Raw genomic sequence first — 12,389 nt, forward strand, 5'->3', positions numbered from 1 at the left:
TCTTCATTTTTGTCATTTTAGGGACGTTTTAAAGTTTTTATCAGATGAGTTTTATACCTTTGTTGTTAAATTTATCGTTAAATATTTATTTTCTTTGTGAAATTTGCTTTTTTTACTTACTGTAACATAGAGATCTGAACTGTCAGGATGCATAGACCTATTTCGTTAAAATGGATCCATGGTAGTCTGTTGTATCCTAATTTTTCCTCTGTTGATATATTTCATGTTGCTTCTTATTTTTCCCTTTTATAAACAGTTCTGTGGTGAATATCCTTGTATCTGTAATTTTGCTTACTTCTGTTACCCTATCTTTAAAAGAGATTCCTAAAGACGGAATTGCTTATTCATAGGCCATGTATATTTTGGGGGCAATATGTTCTACCAGGTTATCTTCTCGAACTATTTGGTACTTTTTAAAGTTAAGTAAGCTGTATTGTATATGCCCATTGTTAAAAGACATTCAGACTTTTTTTTTTTGAAAGGAACTTCGTGAAAGTTAATTCTAAACAAAAAGTTCTATGTATTTGTTCATTAATATGGGGAATATCAAGATAACAAAGCCATGATTTCTACCTTAAATAACTTAAATATAGTTTTAGAAATCAAATAAATGTTCGTTTATATGCACTAAGAAACAGAAAAATTTCTTTGGTAAGTAGACTTTGATGTTAGCCTAAAAGAAATTATTAAATTTAGTTTAGTGCACAAAATCAAGAAGGACATTTCCTGTGAAATTAGCATAGGCTAAAGTTGAGGCAGAATTTTACCACGTCATGTGAAGTCAGTGGAATAACTGGCCTTAGACTGAAACAGTGTTTCTATTCAGAGAGAAAGTAAGGGCAGTTAGTGGAAGACCTTGAGTGCCTAAAGTGTGTGGATGGGATTCACTGAGCCTCAGCCTTCTGAATTAGTAATCTATCGCTGTGTAACAAATCACCCCAAATGTAGTGCTTAGAACACTAGTAAACATTTATTACCTGTAACAGTTTGTGTGGGGCAGGGATTTGGGAGCAGAGGGCATGATTGCCATGGTTCTATTCCTTAGAAGCAAGCCAGTAAAGTCAGCTCACATTCAATGGGACGAGGATTAGGTTCCTCCTTTTAAGGAAAGAAGTGTCACTAAGAATCTGGGAACGTATTTTAAAACTACCACACTATGTGTATACTGAAGAAGAGGAGCGATGGTATGATTTTGAATAGGAAACAAACCATGGTATCTAGTGGAAAATTGATCTGACAGCAGTGTCAAAGATGAAGAAAAGGAAGAAATGGGAAGAAGATCCTAGTGAAGTGATCCAGGAGTAAAGTTATGATGGAATTAGTCGGGCATGAGAGAGGAGATGGTAGGACATGGGAAGAATGTAGCAGAATGATGAGGGAGGAGAAAATGAGAGGAAAAAATGGTCTCAAGGCTTCCAGATCTGCAGAACAAACAGGCATGTAATAACTGGAAAGAGAAACCAGTTTTGAGGACATAAGACGGCTTGTTTGGTTTTGGACATTTAAAGGGAAATTCCTAAGTAGTTGAAACTATAGTACCAGAGCTCATGTTGAAATGTCTAGCCAAAGAGGGAGATTTCTAGTTTGTTGTGTCAGAAGTAATGGCTGGATTCTTTAAAGGAAGAATATGCAGGGCACTGAAGACCAAGCCTTCGGGGGCAGCCATGGTTCCGAGAGTGGTTAGGGACAGAAGCTCCATTTGTAGTGTTCAAGAGAAAGAAGAGCCAGCTGTGTTCCTATCAGAAACAGGAAAAATGATCAAGACCTTCAGATGTTGCAGAATCTGACGAGAATGATGTTCGAAATGAATGCATTTGCCTGTAAGACTATTATGGGTGACAGCAGTTTAAGTGGAGTAGAACAATTTTGGAAATTGGATTATAACATTTAATTTGATGATTAACTTTCTAAAAAGTGCTCGAGGTGGGAGGATGAGCAGCTGGCATGCCTTCCATCTCTCAGATTCCGAGATCTTACACCCTTCTTCCTTCCTTTTAGCACCCGCCAGGCCTCCCTGGAGTGAGACTTCCACTCGGTTCTTGGATCCAGGGATGAAGTAGGACTTTACCTCACTTGTTTTCAGGGAGTCTTTTAACTGTAAGTGAAATTAACTTACTTTATAATTTTTTTTTTTTTTTTTTTTAAATTTCACATGTTGCTTTTAGCTATTGCTTTTAACTGTCTGGGCTGGTTCCCTACTCCTTTCCTTTCCCATTCATTCCCCCTTGGTGAGTAGGACTTCGTGTTCACATTCCAGACAAGGACTCACATGTTTTTCCTTTCCCCGACCTTCCCAAGTTCAAGCACAATTCGATTATTCATACGCTGTGTTAATTGAACTTGCGGGGATGCAAATAATGCAAAGTAAATATTAAAATGGTAAGTGATTAATGTAAGAACTAAATTGAAAGATGATTTCGTATTTTATGTTTTGTATCCGTACGTGTGTTTAATCAGTTTCAAATCAGTAAAATAATTTTCAAACGATGGAGCAAAAAAATATGGAAAATATTTTTTAAATTATGTGACATGGTATATTTCAAGAATTCTTTAAGGTTTGAGATTAAATAGACCAAAGAATTGTGTAGTAAAACATTGACAGAGCCAGAAATCAGATATTTTCTCTGCTACATGGCATGATTATGTTAATTTTTTTTCTGATAGGGTCATTTTTATTTAAGAAAAAACTCTTACTAAAGACTTACGAAACTAAATCCGAATAGCAATAATAACTCTAGTTCCAGATTAAAGGGTAGATTTTATGCTGGGAAAAAAGAACTGCCGTTATAAGTTCTTCCAGCACACAGACAACATGCTTGTTCTCAGTAACATCATCTTCGAATAAATAGTGGGCATTAAATGACGTAGCCTAGTTCTGCAGTATGCATGGGAGGTGAGCGCGGGAAGAGACGAAGGGGATGGGACAGTGAGTGAGGAGGAATAGCAGGCGTGAGTGAAGTCTGAGAGGCCGGTGCGGATAGCGCAGAAAATAAGCGACTGATGAAGGTCGCATGTCTGAAAGAGAAGCACAGGCTCTAAACTTGTCAGTACTGCCATGAAGGTCCTTATATTTTAGTTTTCGTCACACGGATTAAGCTTTTTCTCTCTGTGAGTAGATGTGAGAGAAAAAGACAGGGGAAAAAAAGGAAGTGAGAAGGGGTGTCTCAGGAGACGGCGGATTGTGATATTTTGTTTGTACAATGAAAGGTCTGGATATATTTGCAAAGATGATATCATGACTTTTACCACTTGTATTTGGGCATCCGACAAAAAGTTAATGTGGTCGGTTAATTGGTGTATTTTCCTTTTCCTGTTTCCCGCCCTTCCTATCCCGTCCTCTTCCCCTTCAGTTCTCTGAGACTCACTTCGGGCGCCATCAGTCCGAGAAGCTTCTTCCAGTGGCCTCTTGCATTTTCAGTGCTCCACACTTGATGGGTCGGTTGTCCTCTGTACCTCTCTGTCTCCGGAATATCTGGGGAATCATTCTGTCACTGGACTTCTACAGCATGCTGTATGAATGTCTGTTTTGGGTTTGTTTTCCCTAGTAGACTGTGAACTCCTTAGTAGGTGGGGTCAGGTCTTACTCACCTGTGTATCTCCATATCTAATAAATCTTAAGTGAATGAACAGATGGATGATCCTCCCATGGCTTGTAGTAGACACACTCAGCATGGCCCATCGGTGTGGCAGTGAAGTTGTTGAGCTTCGGTGGTTAGATCTATGACTAGAGAGAGAGACAATATGAGCCTTAAAGAATCTGGGGTGGACTGAAATCTCTTTGGTTTGTACTTAATGCGATGTGCTTTTTAAGGTTTTCCTGGTGTTCAGCAAATGTACAAGGCTTCTCATGATATTAAACTGTTCCTATTTTGTATTTAAGCTTTTAAGAACAGAATACATTTGCAAAAGTGGAGAATTACTCACATAATTAATTGAATTCACATATATATTTAATGTTGTCCAACTTAGAATTTATCTGAGGTAGCTAACAGAGCTAGGTTGATTTACAGCGTAGATTTTTGAAGGAAAATACTTTTTTTTTTACTGTATTTATAGTTTCAATCCTAATCACAAATAGGAAAGGAGAAAATGTTTTGAATGAAAAATATATAACCATTCAGTTTTAAGGATCTCACAAAACAAAATATTATTCAAGTAATCTGACTACAGTATTTGAAGCCAAAAGCCACAATCTGATATTTGCCTTGCTGAAGATTTTTTTTAATCTATAAATTCTCTGAATTCTTAAATCCTCTCTCCTGTACCAGGGAGAGATATTTTTCTTTAAACATCTAAGTAAGGACAATGACGTATCAAGGTTGTTTGAGTGGATAATCGTGATAAAAAAAAAAAAATTCACATACAGAGTGTTTATTTCTAGAGCTTGGGACTTTCACGGAAGTAAGACAGTGGGCTTTGGTGCTGTCTGAAAGCTGTGCTTATCTCTGCATCTTTGTTCGGTGTTTTGCTTTGAAAACTTTGAGAGAGCACTGCTGAGTTTCTGAGTTTCATCCACATTCTGTGACCAATTGTTAGAGAGACCCAAAGTCTGAAGTTTGTGTTGACTTTAGAAAGTCATTCTCTGAAGCCCATTTCTGGAATGAGTTTTAAAAATGAAGAGTACCAAAAACCAGTCTTATAGTGGATGCGTGGAAAAGGGTAAGTGGTTCTCTGGGGTCATTAGAGTGGATCACATTACCTTCTGAAGTACTGATGGAAGCAAAGAGTAAATTGGAGGGACTGTAAAACACCCCGGATTCCCCCTTCAGGCAAATAACACCGAATCATTGAGGCTAGATAATTGTTTTCTCTCCATTTAATTTTTTTCTTGAAGATTGACAGAATTAGAAAAGTTACAGTGGTGCATTTAAGTATTTTAGTATCCAGGTGATACGGAAGTGTGGAATCTCTTCTGCTTTATTTCAAGGCTCTTTTCTTGTTCCGACTGCATAAATTTAAAAGCAACTAATTAATGTCTGTAACGAAAAATTTCTCCTTGTAGAAGTCTTAGACAAAGGGGTCATTTGCCTACCTAGAGTCAGGGACTTAAACTGTAATCAAATGCTCAGGCCTTATTGTTTTCTGCAAATGTAAAGGAAAGAACAATGCTCAAGATATAGCAAAGGTATTTTTAAAGTATGCAATTTGTGTGACTCTTGCTGAGTCAGGTGAGTGGGCGATGCTTGGCAGAGTTGTAGAAAAAACTGACTTCTAGCAAGGAATGAAAACCCACGCTAAACAGAACAGGAGTGGGGCTGAGAATATACTCAAGGAGAGGGAAGTTTCTGGAAGGAGGGGGACACCTGAGCGGTTATGTGGCAGGTCTAGTGGCCGAAGAGAAAGCGTTTGACCCGAAATGACTAGATCTGGGGTCCAGAGGGAAAAGAATTTGCTCTCTACCTTGGGACTTGAGGGAAGAGCTCAGCCTGCATCTGGGAGTGGAGGCAAGTGGCCTAACAGAAATGACAGACTCCGAAGAAAGGCTGGGCAGAGGGAAAATAAAATCATGGAAGGCCTTTGGAGGGTTCTTTCAGTGTTCTAGACCGACCATGAACTTGCGTACTGTGACATTGTGTGTAAAACTTTGTCCAGATGGATAGCATTTGTATTCCCAAGTGGCACAATAATAAGTGTTTCGGTTGTAAAGGATTTGGAACATAGGTAAGAGTTTGAACAAACTCTTAGTCTGTTATTAACTAAGTAGTACCAAGTAAGGGATTCTTGCTAGCAGACAAGAGAGAGAGAGAAGGATACGATGTCTCCACAGGACAAAATGCCGATACATTTAATTCAGATACGGTGACAAAACCCAAGTGTGAATTCTCTGTGGGGTTGGCAGAGAAGTACACTTTTTTATACAGCATTTGATCCTTAAAGTAATTCTCCAATTGTCATCTCTCAGAATATGGCTGGATTTGGCCCATCTAACTGCAGTAAGGTTCAGGAGGAGCAGAGACCTGGAGTTTATTCATTCATTTGGGAAGAAAGCCCAGTAGAGTCAATAGAATGTAGTATCTGAAGGTATGATAATATTATGTGATTGTCCTGTGATGTAGTTGGAATCCTAAAGACTGAAATAGATTTCAGGTATAGCGATTACATGACTCTAGTTTAATTATCCTCCGATTTTATTTTCCAATTTCTGCACTCTTGTTAAAAGTTTTTTGAAACTTAGTACAGTGTCTTCTAGTTTAAATTGGATCAGTAATTATTCTTTGATATTAGACAACACCTTAGTTAGTTTTCTCACTCAGAATATATTTAGCCAACAGATAACTCTTGACACATACTAAATACATTGCGTGCTTTAGGCAGATACTAAGATGAATCAGAGGCAGACATTTATTCTCAAATTGTCTAAAATAAGGGAGAGGAGGATGGATTATCGAATGATGGTTGGGAACCTAGATTCTGCAGTCAGACCCCACTGGAGTTCAGATCATGATGTTGACATGTCCTAGACATATAACTTTGGAAAAGCTACTTAATCTCCTTAAGCCTTCCTAGGTTATATATTCAGTATGTGTCAACACCAGGATCTCTATAATAGTTACCTATCCGATAGGAGTGCTGAAGGCCTAAAGAGATAATGGTTGTAAAGGATTTGGAACATAGCTAAGTCCTCTAACCATCGGCAACACACACAGATGAACGGAAAGCTGCCCTGTGAGCCCACGGCATTATAACTTTGCTGGAAGTTCAACGTAGAGATATGACTTATCTATATGAAGGCATTTCCCTCAGACTGTATGATACCTAATGACATCGCCAGAGGCAAACACAAGAAATAACATGACAGAATAAAAAAATCTTATTTTTTAAACCCACAAAAGTGGACTAGCAATTAAATTTCTTATTTTCTCTAATGTTTCGTTTGTATTGCTTTCTGGTAACGCAGATGTTAAAAGAGTTGGATCAGACTGACACCAATATGAAGATAATTTATCAATTCTTTTAATACATGATTATTGAACTTGTTACATACGCCTTCTCATGGAGTCTAGCACTAGATCCAATTGATCAGTATTGAAAATAAAACAGTTTAAGGAGCCATTTTGGTGGTTGGCTCTCAAACTCAGGAGTTCAGCTGACTGTTAAAAATAGTAGCTATAAATGTTTGAGGGTTTTCAGGCAAAGTGTATGATACTACTAAATAATAATTTGGTGAATAATAAAGAAGTGGTGCAGTTGGATTTCTTAGCTCACTATTTTGCTCAGACATTTCTTAGCTCACTCTTGTTCAGACATCTCAACTTAAATATCTCTAAGTATTTAATATCACTGATTACCTCATGATGTGCTTTATTCTTTAAAAAGGTTATATAATATTTAATTACATGCAAAAGCTTATGTAATTATATGAGTACATTATTGCGTAAGGAGGAGCTTAAATCGTTTATTGTGTTATTATAGCTTACTAAACATACATTAGTCGGTCATTAAATATTTCTTGAATGTCACCTCTCTGTCTCCTGCCAAGTGTCTGGTGATGGGCCTGGGGCCCTTGTTGGTCAGTAGGCCCAATATTTGGGAGAAAGAACTGAACATGGACCAGAGGGGTGTGAGGATGAGCTGGAAGTCAGGCATCTGAGTCTGTCATCACATCTGACCAAGAAGAGAGTGATCACTTCAGAGAGCGACAGCTGCTGCTGTAGTCCCTCCTACCAGATCTCAAGTGAATTCCTCTTTCGGCCAACTCTGACCTAGAATCATTTATGCAAGGGGGATTCTGGGAAATGTAGTTTCACCTTAAGCAAGTTACTACAGGACAAACCACCATATGTTCATGTGCCTATTGCTGTATTGTAAACAAAAGAGACATTCAGAATGATTTCTGCTTAGAAGATATCAGAATATGTATTTAAGATATCAGAATAGTTTAAAAATCAAATTTAACCTGATTATACCATAGTTTTCTTTTCCATTAAACCATATCTTTATATTTACAGCCATGAAATAACTTAAAACAGGAGTGATAGAGTCTTACCTTCTCGTGTTGCAAGAAAGTATTTTTTTAATTTGATAAGTTGGATCTTGTGCTAATTTTTTTTTTTTTTTAACTTTGGAGAAGTTATCTAGTGTAGTGCCACCTAGTGATAGTTAATTTATTTTCTGGTCATTGAAAATAGTTCACTACCGCATTTTCTTGATAAATCAAGAACTTTACTTATCTTAACGATGCCTGACTCATAAAACAAAGGGGACTATTTTTAAATAAATCAATGTTTGTAAATAATTAAAAAGAACTAGAAAAAGAAAAAGGTAGAAAAGTTTTTTTATCCTCAAATTTTATTCCACATCTACATCTACATGGGTAATGAGTCACTGTTCATTTACTGGATGCTGTTTGGATCCAGGGAGAAGATAAATTTTTTGTTTATGAAAAGAATAGGATTATTAGAAATGTGATGTAGTGAAATGAGTATGGGCTTTACAGTCAGATAGGCATGGGTTTGTCTTTTGGTCTTATTTTTCTTATAATCTTGCAGGCAGTGTTCCAAGAACTTTATCTGTACTGAATCATTAAATATTCACAAAAACCCAATGAGGCGTGTTACAAATGAGGAAACCAAGACTCACAGAAGAGTTAAGTGTTAGGGTGCTTATCTCATTGCTTTTTAGTTATTTGTATATTTATCTGTTTCTCTAATACAGACGCTTGGTAGGAAAGGTCTCATTTATGTTTCCCAGCACTTAGTACAGATTCATACGTCCCTAGTTCGGCTGGTGAGTATTTACATTCATTTGGCTTCCATTAAATGAAAACACAATAACCACAATGAGAACAATAGAAAATTAAATCGTTTAGATAAAACAGTGTTTTTTCTATATTTTCTTCGAGTAAAAAAGATACATGTAGTTTTAAAAAAAGGTATTATATTGTCAGAAACTCTAGGTTCTAATCTCTGTTTGGCCATTTAATTTAATTTTAATCTTAGTTATACATGCACAGAATTCCAAGAGTCCAGGAGTTATAGAAGGCTTCTTGCAAAACTCAGCAGTCTCCCAGCTCTCACTCCTACCCCAACCCCTGCTCTGAGACCCGATTCTTCTGTTATTTGCCTCCAAATCTAGATAGCATGTTGCTCTTTCCAGTTTTTAATTTCCAGCTTTGGGCGTTACCTCTGACTTCTCATGATAGAAGAAGAGGACTTAACTTTTCTTTCTTATGCACCCCCACCCTATGTGCAGGGCCCTCCTCCCTTCTCATTGTAATTATAATTAAATTTTGAATAATAATTAGCGGTTCCATCATTATGACTCTAAAAACATTATTCACAGCTGAGGCGCATAATCCGTGGTTACTTCTCTTCCCAACACAATTTCCCACCCCTGGTATTAATTGCGTTTTCGGAGAGGACGGTGTTGTTAGTTTGCTTAGACTTTATGTATTTATTACTTACTCATCCCTCAGCGCTTCCCCAGGATGTCTAAATATAGTTAGGATATGTGACCTTGAGCCAGTTTAGCTCTTCTGATAAAATATTTTGTCATTTATAGAAGGAAGAAGGGTCCAGATGACATGAAGGCTTAGGCTACTCGTATCTCTAAAACTTTATGGTTCCGTGAAACAGACACCTGGATATTTTGAGCTGATGGCGTGTTTCGTGCACAGCATTGCCAGCCCGCACACAGCCTTCCTCTTTGACCTGGTAGACTTTTCTTAGGTCAGCTTGAGCATTGCAGCAGAGGGGCGGAGGTGGGAGGTTGGAGCGACTCAGGGTCTGGCTGGAAGTGGGGTCCCATTTGTGTGTAACAAAGCCTGCTTGTCAGTAAGAGCTCTGCCAAGTACACATAATGAGCTAGAAATACCCTCAGTCCAGCAAGAAGATCAGAGATTCTTTGACTAGGGAGATTTTCTTGAGTCTTTTGTCAGGCAGAAGCACTGGTTATCTTTTATAATGAATAGACATGGAGAAGCAGAGTAGATAAATGAAGTTGCCAGGGGTGAAATAAAAATTAAATGGCATATAAAATATGAGCAAACAATAATTACGATCTTGTTGGAAACAATCAAAAATAAAACAGAAAGAACCTTAACAGTAGCTTCTCACATACTGTTATAGGAAAATGATAATGCTGGAGATGTAAGCATGAGCGATCTAATGACTCGGCTTCGTAGCCATTCTGTTTACCTCAGTTATAGCCTTGGTATGCTTGTGAACAGTGTGTGATATGTTTGTTTGGGGGATGTCTTTCTTACTTTATTTATATGTAGAGGAAAAACTAGAACACAAAATGAGCCTGTACAGGCATACCTTGGGGATATTGCAAGTTTGGTTCCAGACCTCTGACAGAAAGTGAATATTGCAATAAATAGAGTCACATGAGTTTTTTTGGTTTTCCAGTGCATGTAAAAGTTATGTTTACAGTATACCGTAGGTGTGTGAAGTGTGCAATAGCATTATGTCTAAAAAAACATGGTACGTACCTTAATTAAACATACTTAATTGCTAAAAAATGCTAACCATTATCGGACCCTTTAGAGAGTCGTAACTTTTTTACTGGTGGGGAAGATCTTACTTTTAATTTGTAAAAAAAACACAGTATCCGTGAAACGCAATGAAACGAGGTCTGCCTGCACTAGTTGAATCATTTCCTACAGAAGCTGCCATTCTAGTCGGCTAGCACTAGGAGGCCACAGAGACCATTATTCTGATGGACTCAGGTTTTAGTCGCACATCCTTCCTGTTGGAGTTGAAAAAGCAACCTAAGATCAAAAATCCAGTTGAACTGCTATAAAAACTTCTTAAAATTTAGGATGAACAGAATTAAAGATTAATCTTTGTATTTTTCATAATGCAGTAATAAATAAATCTAAAAAAGGCAGCACTACTTCTTTATTGTCTCCGATATTATAAATAAAATAAAGTATGTGTACTTATGTATAACCGCCAGTTTTAAAAATTATACTTCTGGTTTTTAGTTCTTGGATCCCTTTATGCCTGGATGATTTCAAATGTTTCCCAGTGGATCACGCTTTATGTCTTATTTTCCTCCAGTCTATTCTATTTGTTGAAAACAAGAGTTTCCATCAGAAATAGTTTTGGTCATGTTTGTCCTCTGATTAGAAAACTTCGGTAGTTTATAGTCAAATAGTATTTCAAATGCAAGCCTATTTGTTCATTCATTCATTCATTCATTCATTCGTTCAACAAATATGTATGATTGCCTTTGTCCAAGACAGAAACTCGGGGGTTCGGTCCTTGTGGGTGCTGTATTTACCTATGTATTTCTCAGTATTCTCCACAGAGTCTCTCTTAACAGCTAAACAAACATACCTCTTCATCCCTACATTCTTACCTTTGTGCCCTTAAACATAAATCAGCCTCTTGGTCATTATTCACTGTTTTTTTTCTTTCAGAACTGCCTCTGGTTATTCAAAAACCTAATCTCCCTCTATTACTGTGTGATCTCCCAGCCTCTGTGGTATTTAGTTCATACTATATTAGTTTCATTGACTTTTAGTTTTTCTTTATTAAAATTAAATTTGAATATGTGTATGCTTTTGCTTAACAATAAGGTGGTCTTTTATTTCTTTATATTTCTTGTTAGTGCCAAATATAATATTCTATGAAAGGGAACTATTACCTTATGACTGCAGCACGTACTTCTGGTGTCTTTCCGTGGAACCTTCCACCACTCTCTTCTTTTCTAACAGAACCTCAGTTTCGTACAAGAATTCATTCTTCTCTGCATGTGCTTTGGAGAAGGTGGGCTGGGGCCCCAGCCACCAGCCGTCATTCATGCCAGTTGGTCAGTCTGAGCGTGAGCATGTGATCCGCTTCTGGGCCGTGGGACAGGAAGTCTGCTGGGGGACGTCGGGGAAGGTTTTCCTCCCTGAGAAAAAAGAGTTACGTGGGAAGTTCTGCCCACTGCGGGCCGAGCTCCAGCCATCTTTCCGGCATAAAGGGAGCTAGCCCAAGCATCAGTTGCCGTACTGGTAGAAAAGCAGGAGGAGCTTGTGCCCTGGCTGGCATGATGGAGCCATCCTTCCTTGGGATTTCTGGTTATGTGAAGATAGTGAAGCTTGGTTGGTTTGGGATTTTCTCTTATTTGCAAAAAAAGACATCTGGCTAATGCCTCGTCTTTCGATTCTCAGTTTAGATTCCCCAGTCCCTCACGGCTCCCTGTACGTCGCCTGTCGTGGACTTGCCATGCTGTGTCGTGATAGCTTGTTTATTTGTCAGTACTACAATTGACTGCAAGCTCTGTGAGAGTAGGGACTTTCTCTTGTTTACATTTGTGGCCTTAGGAACTAGCATAGTGCCTGGTGACAGAGTTTTGGTACTTATATTTATTCATATTATCCTGAAAGTAGACACAAGGTTTCTGGGGCAGAGACAGGTTATTACTTAAAGCAATAACCTAAGACAAGAGACTCTGTG

At 37.9% G+C, this 12,389-nt stretch overlaps 1 long non-coding RNA gene across 5 annotated transcripts in view; it reads left to right on the forward strand.

Annotated features, from left to right (window-relative positions):
- The window catches only part of LOC107195566, a 99,649-nt gene that overhangs the window by 20,401 nt on the left and 66,859 nt on the right, over positions 1-12,389 (forward strand). For all 5 annotated transcript variants that reach the window (XR_003045911.1, XR_003045912.1, XR_003045909.1 and 2 more), the window contains one exon: positions 1,999-2,097. This is a non-coding gene — a long non-coding RNA (uncharacterized LOC107195566). The remainder of the gene's footprint in view (positions 1-1,998; positions 2,098-12,389) is intronic.

This window comes from Pteropus alecto, unplaced genomic scaffold (genome assembly GCF_000325575.1).
Source record: "Pteropus alecto unplaced genomic scaffold, ASM32557v1 scaffold22, whole genome shotgun sequence".
Classification (NCBI taxonomy): Eukaryota; Metazoa; Chordata; class Mammalia; order Chiroptera; family Pteropodidae; genus Pteropus; species Pteropus alecto.